This window comes from Dufourea novaeangliae, unplaced genomic scaffold, assembly GCF_001272555.1.
Source record: "Dufourea novaeangliae isolate 0120121106 unplaced genomic scaffold, ASM127255v1 scaffold271, whole genome shotgun sequence".
In the NCBI taxonomy this organism is placed as follows: Eukaryota; Metazoa; Arthropoda; class Insecta; order Hymenoptera; family Halictidae; genus Dufourea; species Dufourea novaeangliae.
Genome location: NW_015374143.1, coordinates 2,546 through 11,571, shown reverse-complemented (window position 1 = coordinate 11,571; position 9,026 = coordinate 2,546).

Sequence of the window (9,026 nt, the reverse complement as noted above, 5' to 3'; positions counted from 1 at the left end):
TTACGTTATATATATATATATATATATATATATATAAACATATAATTAAAGGTTACAAGCCTGTGATGACTCGGTAATTCGATCCATCTTTTTCGATCAGCTGCCGTCAACTCACCGCGCGATCTTGGTGGCGACCGGCGGTGACGATCTAAACAGGCTGGCGGAGGCGGCCGATAAATTGGCCGACTCCGCGGGCGCTGCCGACACGTGCGTCGCGACGGTCTCGCGGCGTGCACCCTCTCCGTCGTCCGTGGAGGGTGATATAAAGCGGATTTTAGCCAGCATAACGTCCCTATCCGAGCGGGTGGCGCGTTTAGAGGCGCGGAATAATAGACCGCGTTCTCGTGCGGTGTCGCGCTCGCGTTCGAGCGGGAACCGCGGCCGTTCCGCGGAGCGCGCGACACCCCGGTTGTGTGTCGCGCACACGAAGTACCCGGAAAACCCAACTTCCTGTAAAAGTTGGGGCGCCAAGTTTGCCTCCTGGCAAACAAAAAACTAGTCTCACCTTCCCGCGCGGAGGTCGTCGCGGAGGGTGCCCGGGAATCCAATCACCTCCATATTCGCGACCGAAAAAGCGGTCAATACTTTTTAATTGACACGGGTGCCGATATTTCGCTGATCCCAGCGAATATGAAAATTAGGGGCGAACCAGCGGGCCTCAAATTGTGCGCCGCGAACAATACCCGTATAGACACTTTTGGCGAGTCATTTCGCGAGTTAGACTTGGGCCTGAGGCGCTGTATTAAGTGGAATTTCTGCATTGCTGCAGTTCCGTGCGCAATTATTGGCGCTGATCTCCTGCGTCATCGTGGATTGGTAGTCGACCTTCGAAGGCGTCGCCTCACCAATTCCTTGACGCAGGTCTATTCCATTGCAGTTGTCAGACCGGCACTGATTCATTCAGTGCATACGGTCAATCCTGGTTCCAGGTGCGCGGAAGTCCTAGTCGATTTTCCGGAAATTACGGGTTCTTCCCCTCTAACGCCCCCGGAGGGTCATAATGTGGTACATCACATTTTCACCTCTGGTCCTCCGGTTGCGGAGCGCGCTAGGCGTCTCTCCCCGGAGAAGGTCTGTGCAGCCAAAGCCGAAGTTCAAGTTTTGGTTGCGGCCGGCATCTGTCGCCCGTCTCGCAGCCCTTGAGCGAGCCCTATCCATCTTGTTCCTAAGAAGGACGGTTCCTGGCGAGTCTGTGGCGATTACCGCCGCCTCAATGCGGTAACTACGCCGGATAAATATCCGATTCCCCATCTCCATGATTGTTCGGTTAACCTTCATGGAAAAAAGGTCTTTTCGTCTCTCGATTTGCACAAGGCCTATAACCTAATTCCTATGGCTCCGGAAGATGTCGAGAAGACGGCGGTGATTACGCCGTTCGGCTTGTTTGAATATCTGTTCATGACATTCGGGCTTAGGAATGCCAGCCAGTCATTTCAGCGTTACATTAATCGTGCGCTGGGTGACTTGGACTTCGTCTTCGTCCATATAGACGACATTCTAGTTGCTTCCGAATCCTTAGAGGATCATGAAAAGCACTTACGCGCTGTGATTCAGAGGCTCAAGGAATTTCACCTCCGTTTGAATGCCGACAAGTTTGTGTTCGGCGCCTCCGAGCTCGAGTTCCTCGGATATTCGATCAACAGTGCGGGCATTCGGCCCACGACGAAAAAGGTTGACGCGATCACCAATTTTCCTCAGCCAAAAACCATTGCTCAGCTTCGACGTTTTCTGAGGATGGCGAATTTTTATCGCCGTAACCTTCCCAACTCGGCACAATCACAGGCCCCGTTGAACGCGTTTCTCACCGATTCTCGGAAGAATGACAAACGCGAAAATGTTTGGTCCTCGGATGCGGTGCATGCGTTTGAAAAGGTAAAATCAGACCTTGCCAGCGCAGCGTTACTGGTGCATCCACGTGTAGGCGCGGATTTGCGTGTCGTCACAGACGCTTCGCATTTCGCTATGGGAGCGGCTCTCGAACAGCGTTCTTCAGGTTCGTGGGAACCCCTCGCATTCTTTCCGCGGAAATTCTTTTCGGCGCAAAAGAAATACAGCGCGTATGACCGTGAACTGACCTCCGTATACGAGGCCATCAAGTACTTCCGTCACTTCCTCGAGGGTCGCGACTTTAGGGTGGTTACTGACCATAAACCCTAAGTGTATGCCTTTATGCAGCGGTCCGATAAGGCTTCTCCTCGGCAGCTGCGCCAGCTTTCATTCATCGCGCAATTCACTACGCGCATTGAACATGTGGCAGGCACGGAGAACACCGTCGCCGATTCCCTTTCGAGGATTGACGCTGTTTGTCTTCCTTTAGAATTCGACCTCGTCGAGCTTGCAAGATTGCAAGGCTCTGACACTCAGCTACAGCTGATTCGCGGTGCTTCGGATCATTCGTTGAAATTGAAGATCATCCTGTGGGGACCAGAGCTAGCTCCAGTTTTCTGTGAGATTACTGGCGAGGCAATTCGTCCGTATATTCCGGCGAGCCTTCGCGAAAGAGCCTTCCACTCCTTTCATGATCCCGCCCACCCTAGCGGCAAAATCACTGACCGCATGATTCGTCAGAGATATGTCTGGCCGGATATGCATCGAGATATTGTATCTTGGTGCAAGGACTGTGCCGCGTGCCAGCAATCCAAAGTCTCGCGTCATGTCCGTCAAACTCCAGAGCATTTCGTCGCCCCTGATGGTCGTTTCGACCAAATTCATATTGACATTGTAGGGCCTCTGTCCTCGTCACAGGGATGTACGTACTGTCTCACGATGATCGACAGATTCTCTCGTTGGGTGGAGGCTGTTCCTCTGCCGGATATTACGGCCCAGACGGTAGCCAGGGCGTTCTACGAGACCTGGATTTCACGATATTGCGCACCCAAGTTCATAACTACCGACCAGGGTGCTCAGTTCGAATCCCGTCTGTTTTCGGCACTCCTGTCATTAATAGGGTGCAGTTATATTCGTACGACGGCGTATCACCCCGCGTCAAACGGCATGATCGAGAGATGGCATCGCGGTTTCAAGGCCGGATTCATGTGCTATGCAGATGCAAACTGGTCGCGAGTTCTCTCCACGGTTTTGCTGGGTCTCAGATCCCATGTGCGGCTGGACACTGGTGCGTCCCCCGCAGAATTTCTGTTCGGCACCACTTTGCGCCTTCCAGGTGAGTTCTTCCTTCCGGAAGATATTTCAGCCGACCCAAATTTCTTCATCGAGGAATTCCGCGAGTACATGCGTCAGGTTCGTCCGGTGCCCGTAGCGCACAAGCATGCGAAACGTGCGTTCTACTTTAAAGAACTCCACAATTGTTCGCATGTTTTCATACGAAACGTGGCAAAAAAGGCACTCGAGAGGCCCTATTCAGGTCCGCATAAAATTTTGAAGCGCGTGTCCGATCGCGTCTTTAATATTGACGTTAACGGTTCCGCCAGAAGTGTCTCCGTCGAGCTATTAAAACCCGCTCACTTCGTCCCGGATAATCTCGACGATGCGAGCGTGCCCGTCAGCAACGATTCGTCCGCTACTTCCAGGCCGCTTAGTTTAAGAACGTACTCGCGCAGAAGAGTCACGTTCGCGCCCGATCCAGCGGTGCGCACTTATAAAACGCCCTAACTTAGTTTTAGTACCTGCGTTACTTTTAAGATATATGTGTACAGCATATTATATCGTGTGGTTTGTTTAATTAGCAATAAGCAGCGTATTATATTGTATGTCTTGTTTCATCATAATGTATATTTTGTGTGACTATATTCTATGTGTTGTTTAATTAGCGATAAGTAGCGTGTTAATATATTGTATCATAGCATTTGCGATTGCATTTTCGAAACAGGCGTGCCTATCTAGGTAGTGTATACACTCGGGGGGGAGTGTGTAGTGTTGCGGTCTTTTCCAGGGATTTCTTTTAAAAGAATCTCAGGCGTAAATCCTCGCCCGTGGAGCCCTGAAGAACTCTGCTCATTAGGAAATTTTAGATTTCTTTTAAAGGAGATAACTTTAATTTGAACAACACGTCTATATTTATCGAGGGTCAATACTGGAATGGACTCCTTTACAAAACGATCGTTTTTGTTACATCTTGTTAATTACAATATGTCCTTAGATACCAGGAGCCAATAAAATAATTATTAAATTATGAAATAATTCCTGATTTGTTAATACATTTCTTTCAGCTATTCATTTTATAATTTTCAAGTGTTTAACATATTTGCCATGATTTAATATATTTTAGAGAAGGAGTAAAAGCGAAATTCGACTGTTAAAATATTCATCCTGTAACGAATAACTCGTTACAAGATGAAAATAGGCAACTACCGTCACGGCCGCGAGATGGCTACGCGCGCCTCGCGGTTCTCGTTGATAAGATTGTGCCTCGCGGCTACTAATACCGCGGCGCGAGCCACAATCGGGGCAGACCTCGACTCCCTGCGCACCGGCACACACCGACCGCAATCGAGCTCTCTGCTTTTTGGTTCCATCTCCCAAGGTACTCATTCACTGGGGCGTTGTCCCAGTGCATGCAGGCAAGCCTTTAACCCAGAGGCCCTCCGACAGTGTCGGGTGAAACCCACTGATCGGGCCATCCTGACCCCTCTTCCCCCATAGGCCATCACCTAAGGGGGCGGGGACACAACGGGTCTCCTCCACCCGACCTACGGAACAGCCCCTGGCCGTCCCACGTTCGAGGGCAACCCCCCCTCCGCCTCGCCGACGAAACCGTCGCGCTCAGACCGCCGCGCCGCCTACCGACGAGACCGCCGCGAACACTCCGACGCGCCGCCGACCAGCGACCGCCGCCTTCAGACGGCCGCACCGTTCCGACACCGTTAGATATAAGCTAGCCGATAAGTGTAGATAATAAGGACCCCGACGTTTGCAACCCCATAAGGCAAATAAATCCGCTTGTTACCCCGACTGGACTCGACTCATTCGTTCGACCCCTGGCAGCCGACTGAGCTGGCCTCCTTCCTCCGACCCACCGCGACAACCGTCGCAATCCCTAAGCAAATATTAATTAATTGAAATATGCATTTTAAAAGAATGCAAAGCTGAATGGAGTTGCTCTTAAATAATGTCAACTTCACTTCTATCTCCTTTTCTAATTACAATCATATACCTTAATTTGAATTTCATGCTTGTGAAGCTTACGCTAGACGCCGCTACAAGATGAGGGCGAGATTCACAACACCTCCACCCTTATGCAAAGGTGTTTTCTTATGGAAAACAGCTTTTTCAAAATATATGTTTACATTAATTCTTTTTGATTAACTAAGCCTACAAATTTTCAACAGAACGTTAACATAATTTTGTCAATAGATGTAAATGAATTGGTGTACATAGTGAAATGTGTTTGAGCTCCCTCTTCCCACTTCCCCCACGGTAGCCAAGCTACTCGATCCATCCGGGTTCCCGCAGAGAATGCGAGTCAAGGAAAACTGCAAACCACTCACCATCTCGCAAACAACTTTTCTTTATCGTGGCATCTTATCCTATTTTCTGTTAAGCATGGTCGTATACATAGTATTAATTTCATGAACGAACATAACAAAACAACCTTAATACAGAATAACGCACAGTAACGCAATAAGAGTTTGATGAATAAACAAATAAGGTAACTCCAGAACAAATTAAAGTGAACGTAATATAATTAACATAAAACTAATTTCATGAATAAATAAATTAAGATAATCTTAATTTAAATTGAAACAACATAACATTCGAATAATAAGAGAACACAAACAATAACATACATAATTATTATGGAGGGTCTAATCTAATACAGGTTAATTTGAGTTTATTAATATTGTTTGGAATTCAATCAACGCGCTCGCGCACCGTCGCGCGGCCGAGGTTTCCCGAGTGTGGACGAGGTCTCGCGAGATTCCGTCGCGCTGCTCGTTCCACGAAATATCACGCGAATTCGGCGAAACCAATCATAACACGCACCTGTATCGCGCGATGACTAACCGCCAATCACCGAGGTGTGCAAAAAAGGACTCTCGGTGCTCGCGTATTGTCCTGCGCCGATAGCCCAGCAGAACTGGAAGAATACCGGTACGGTTCTCACGCGAAAAACCGCACGTGCCTCGCGCCATTATAACAAATTTATCTCTGTTGCAATCAGCCAACAAATTATATCGAACGCGCATCGCGTTCTCGTTCCGTCTTAATTATTGTATATCGTCCAATAAACGTTCCAAGTGTTCGGTCAATCCTCATAATTTCGCGTGTGTTTTTCTGGACTCGAGCAAGAGTCCTCCTTCCACCTCCACGCTCAGCGCTGAGCGATCCCAGCGATTTTCAATCGAAATTTGCGGCAATCCGCCCGTTTCGAAACAGACATGAACTATCTTGGTTTTATTGTTAACTCCTACAATTATTCCTGCAGTTAGAACATTAAATATTTTACTAATCTTATATGGTCCTATCCAGCTAGAATCGAATTTAGATGTTTTAGGCTCTCTAAATAAATATATTGTACATCGTCACCTACGTTGAATTTATGAGGATTTACATTTTTATCATAATTTGTTTTACTTTTCTGTTTTGCTTTTTCTAAGTTTATTGCTGCTGTAGCCTGAGTTGTCGTTATTTTGGAGAATAAATCATCTGAATGTTCAATAAACGTTTTCGGCAATTTTTGATTTGAAAATTCTGAGGAAATAATGGCCTTGATGCCAAATACAAGTTCGTGTGGAGTGAAGCCTGTACCTTCATGCACCGATGTATTATAAGAGAATATGCCAAATCTAATCCAATCGTCCCAATCATTCTTTAAACAATAATGTTTTAAATAGTCTACAAAAACCCTGTGAGCTCGTTCGAGTGACCCTGTTACGTCCCGCGTTGCGGTCGTTACTTTATTTATATTTTCGGGTCCTGGCTCCTTTAAGGTGCTAAAGCACGCCCTGTCTAAACTTACCGGTGATGTACGTAATTGGGATACGGAACGGGAGGGATAGGAAATCACTCTCGTTTATAACAACGACAAGATATATTCTAACAATCAAAATAGAATAAAAGATACAAATAAGTCTTGACATACCAATGGTGATGAGAATGAATGATACGTTCGTGTCGCTGAAGTCGGTTCTATCGGGATTTCGGGTCTTTGAAAGGGCGGAAGACCCGCTGGCGCTCGGAGCCGTGATACAGGGTTTAAGCACTGCGGGATACGTTGTCGCCGTCTCGGACGTTGCACTTCGCGGTCCGGTGTCTTATAAAACTCGTCTGTAGGCCGCGCGTAATCGCAAGGTCGCGTCGCACACGGAAGAGATCTCGTCGCGAAACCCGAACTGAACAGCTGAGTGACCGTTGTCGCTCAGCCCGCTGTCGCGTATAAGAGATTAAAGCGGAGCGCGATTGTCGAAGAGCGAACGAACACGGCGTAGAAGAAAGTCTCACGAGCCGAATCTGTCACGATGTAAATGAGAGCCGGAATACCACGCGACTACTGAACAAATACTCAACACTGAACAATGCTTTTATAATGTTTTCCCCTTCATTTATCGAAGAACGTGGGAGCTATTGGGTAGCAACCAGCTATCATTTGTCATGGCGGATGTTAAGATCGCTGACGTTTCTGTCAGCGTTTCGATGAAGGACAACCTCGCTTCCACGTGCCGCTGATTTTACGATTTTCGCTCGCTCTTCGCGTTCCGAAGTAATAGGAGAAAAATGTGCAATGGAAAGAGGTAATATTCCTAACCGGATGTAACACCCCCCACCTTAGACTCGAAATAGTCTCAAGAGACTTTTTCGAGATTATCCTCTGTTCGTTGCATATTTTTGGAGATGAGAATGACTTATATTTAATGAAGTAATTTTGTGTAATTTAATGTAGTTGCAGTGAGGAATGACCGCAATTAGTAATGGTAGTAGTGATACAATCATTACCAATTTGTTAGTATCTGTAGAAGTACATAATAACCGTTGTTAATGGTTATTACAAAGTGAAATTTTATTGGTGGAGTAATACGGAAAAATGTTTCTTTATTACTAATTATATAATTATTTCAATTTCCTTATAAATAGTTGATTATGATATTGGTATAGTTGTAGTATAAATTTGTAAGAAGGGAGAACAAAGAGAGAGAAAAAAAAGAAAAGTATATGTGATAAATAAGATGCAAATAAATGAGATACTATAGGGCTTTAATTTGGGAGGGCGGGGCCGCTGCTTATTGTTCAGTTTGGGTCCCGGTGTCCGTTGTCCTGGCTTCGAACCTGGGCGGCGCCGCCCTCAGCCGTGGGTAGGCGGCTCGGTGTGCACGGGGTATCTCGAGGTATGCTCTCAGGCACCCCGTGCAATTTTCGTTGCCTCGTTCGGTCAATATTGGATCTCGGCAACGTGTGCACCGGGTCGCGTGCCACGCCCTATTTTCTGTGATTGAATAGTGCTGCGGAGCCCAGTGAAACTGTTGGAGGTCCTCATCCTCCTCCAGTTGTGCGCAGCTTCCACAAAGTAGTTCGTTGGTATTCGGGTTCATCAGGGCCTTGCCCTGTATGCATCTTCTGCCAAGGAACCCCGCTTGGTCCCTTGCTGGCAGGATTGCTTCGGCCAGTGATGATGGGCCCGGGGTCCTCCGGTCGTCGAAATACGGGTCCATTCGCAGCCTCGGGTATGTCGAGTGGTGTCCCATGCTGCCTTGGTATACTGGACGACTGCTGGGGTACTGGACGACTGTCTTGGTGTACTGGACGACTGTCTTGGTGTACGGGACGACTGCTGGGGTACTGGACGACTGTCTTGGTGTACTGGACGACTGCTGGTGTACTGGACGACTGTCTTGGTGTACAGGACGACTGCTGGCCAATTCGCTCCGGTTTTATTAGTTTCTCCCTCCTTGCCTCCGTTGGTCGGAGTCTTCGTCGTTAATGCTGACGGATGAGAAACGGTTGCTATCGGCGTTTTCGAGCTAGTATACTTCTATTGCCTTGTATGGTCCGTGCGGGAGTATTTCGGGCATTTCGATCAAGGTAGGTGTGGTGTGGGGAGTTGCTATGCTCGGTATCGGTGCTGATATTGC